This window comes from Calypte anna, chromosome W (assembly GCF_003957555.1).
Source record: "Calypte anna isolate BGI_N300 chromosome W, bCalAnn1_v1.p, whole genome shotgun sequence".
NCBI classification, from domain to species: domain Eukaryota; kingdom Metazoa; phylum Chordata; class Aves; order Apodiformes; family Trochilidae; genus Calypte; species Calypte anna.
Genome location: NC_044276.1, coordinates 3,111,571 through 3,114,427, shown reverse-complemented (window position 1 = coordinate 3,114,427; position 2,857 = coordinate 3,111,571). Strand labels below are relative to the sequence as shown.

Here is a 2,857-nt window from a genome sequence, read left to right as displayed (position 1 = left end):
TTCTCAGACAGTGTCTGCTTCAAGGACTGATAACACTCGATGTTTATAGTTACTGCTAGAGACTGGTATGCAGAGCCAAGGACACTTCTCAGCTCTGAGGAAAACTTTTCCCCTCCAGAAGGAAGAGAGAGGTCCCACCCGACTGCTGCCGACTCCAGGAGTCCAGCCTGGACTTCCCCAGGGCTGCCCTGCAGCCTCGGTGGTGACGTGAGAGTTATTGAGGGAAAAGGGGGGGAAGGAACGTGGTAATAATTTTCCTGTATATTTGTATATATTTAGTAATTTTTCCTATTTATCATTACTGTTTCATTAAAGTTGTGTAGTTTAGTTTCCAACCCATAAGTCTCTCTCCCTTATTCTCTCTCCTTTCTTTATCAGGGAGGAGAGAGAGATTAATGCAGAGCATCTGTTAGTCGGTATAATTGCTGGGCCAGTGTTAAACAGTGACACCATTCATTCCTAATACTCTGATCAGGGACAAAAGACAAAAATTCCTGCAGATTCTTTGATTGCAATTAAGTACAATGGGACAGTCCCTTATGACACACACTCTTAGGGTCACACAAGATGGGTGAAAATGAAAGCAGAAGGGAAGCATAACATCATTTATTTGAAAAGAAAATCATCATAAGAGGAAAAACCAGGAAATATGAAAGGAAGGAAAGACAGATGTTTACTGACATAATCAAAGAACCTATTGCAGAAAAAGGCAGGCAATCTATAGCTGTGGAAAAGCATCAGTAATCACTGTCCACAGAGAACCCTTGAACTCCTGGTTCCTCATGCTGTAAATGAGGGGGTTCACTGCTGGAGGAACCACCGAGTACAGAAATGACACCACCAGGTCCAGGGATGGGGAGGAGATGGAGGGGGGCTTCAGGTAAGAAAACACGCCAGTGCTGATGAAGACAGAGAGTGTGGTAACGTGAGGGAGGCACGTAGACAAGGCTTTGTGTCATCCCTTCTCAGAGGGGATCCTCTGCACAGCCCTGAAGATCTCCACATAGGACACCACTATGAAAACAAAATAGCCAAATGCCAGGAAGGCACTGATGACAATAAGCCCAAAATGCCTGAGGTAGGAGTGCGAGCAGGAGAGCTTGAGGATCTGGGGGATTTCACAGAAGAACTGGTCCAGGGCATTGCCCTGGCAGAGCGGCTGGGAAAATGTATTGGCTGTGTTTAGCAAAGCATGGAGAAACCCAGTGCCCCAGGCAGCTGCTGCCATGTGGACACATGCTCTGCTGCCCAGGAGAGTCCCGTAGTGCAGGGGTTTGCAGATGGCCACATAGCGGTCGTAGGACTTGATGGTTAGAAGAAAAAACTCTGCTGAATGGAGGAAGACAAAGAAGAGGTGCTGTGCAGCACGTCTTGTAGGAGATGTCCGTGTTTTCCCAGAGGGAACTGGCCATGGCTTTGGGCAGAGTGGTGGAGATGGATCCCAGGTCGAGGAGGGAGAGGTTGAGGAGGAAGAAGTACATGGGGGTGTGGAGGTGGTGGTCACAGGCGATGGTGGTGATGATGAGGCCGTTGCCTAGGAGGGCAGCCAGGTAGATGCCCAGGAAGAGCCAGAAGTGCAAGAGCTGCAGCTCCCACCTGTCTGCAAATGCCAGAAGGAGGAAATGGCTGATGGAGCTGCTGTTGGACATCTGATTCCTCTGGGAATGGTGCACTGTCACGGGAGAAAAGACAGCAAGCAATCACAGCAGACTATTCTCAAAAATATTTCTTCATGAGAAAACATTTTCGAAAACATTTTCAAAAACATTTCTTCTCTGAGACCCACAAACTGCTTCCTCCCTTTCACAAATCCCTCAGCATTTCAGCTGCTCTGCAAGTGAAACCTTGAGGGTGCTTAAGAGGCAAAGGGACTGTCCCTTAGTGCAAAGTGAGGACAGCCGCTCTGTCCATTAGTCCTTCTCTCAGCTACAAAAAGAGGCAAAGACCCTAAAGATGGGGTATAATGATGGGAGGGTGGGCTGACCCCCAGCCCCACAGCCTGCAGCCCCACAGCCCCAAATCTCAGGTGGTTTGGATTCTTTTCCTCCATGGACACAGCAGCAGGAAAGGACCTGCAGCATCAGTGTCTGAGCTGCACCCGAATCCTCACCCGCCAGCCCAGCAAAAAGAAGGGGAAGAACAAGGGCAGCAGCAGCAGGGGCAAGAGTGGAACCTGCCAAAGTTCTGCTGCCAAGAGAGTCGGGACAGGGAGACACAGGCAGACTCCAACATTTCTCCTCTCTTGTGGGGGGGCTGTTGGAAGGATCCTCAGAAATCAGTGCCCATGATCTGAAAGGCTGGGGGACTGTGCTGTGTGACAGAGAGCAGGGCTTAGCTCTAGGGAGGGCAGCAACTCTGCAGGGGATGGCTGGGAGGTGCAGGAATCCCCTCTGCCATCCTCTTACAGGCAGCAGCTCCCTCTCAATCCCTGCCCATGTCTGCTGCCTGCAGCTCTTTCTCTGTCCCCCGCTCTCCTCCCTTTCAGTGATCACAGCCCCCATCCCACCCCCTGAGTGCTCAGCTCTGCCCTGCAGATCCCTCCTGGCAGCAGCAGGACCTGTCCCAGGGCATCTCTGGGTGTGCAGGGGCTCAGGAGCAGCTCAGACAAGGGCTAAGAAGAACTAGGGTCTCCGTGCCTTTTGCAGAGTGCAGAAAGAGCTTTCCATGTCCTGCTGCCCATCCATCCAACAAAGAGTGGAGAACGCAGAGTACAGACTGCTTTTCTAACAGGAAAATGCTGCCTCTGCACTGCTTCCAAAGGAGCCTCTGCAATGTCCTGGGGTGATGTGGAGCTGGGAGCTGTACCAGGCAGCCCTATCCTGAGTGCAGGAGGAACCTGCCATGTCCTGATGGGCTT

General features: G+C 51.1%; 1 pseudogene; it reads right to left on the bottom strand.

The window, feature by feature from the left end:
• Positions 1 to 718: 718 nt before the first annotated feature.
• LOC115600051 lies at positions 719 to 1,661 on the bottom strand (annotated as a pseudogene).
• Between the last annotated feature and the right edge of the window lie 1,196 nt (positions 1,662 to 2,857).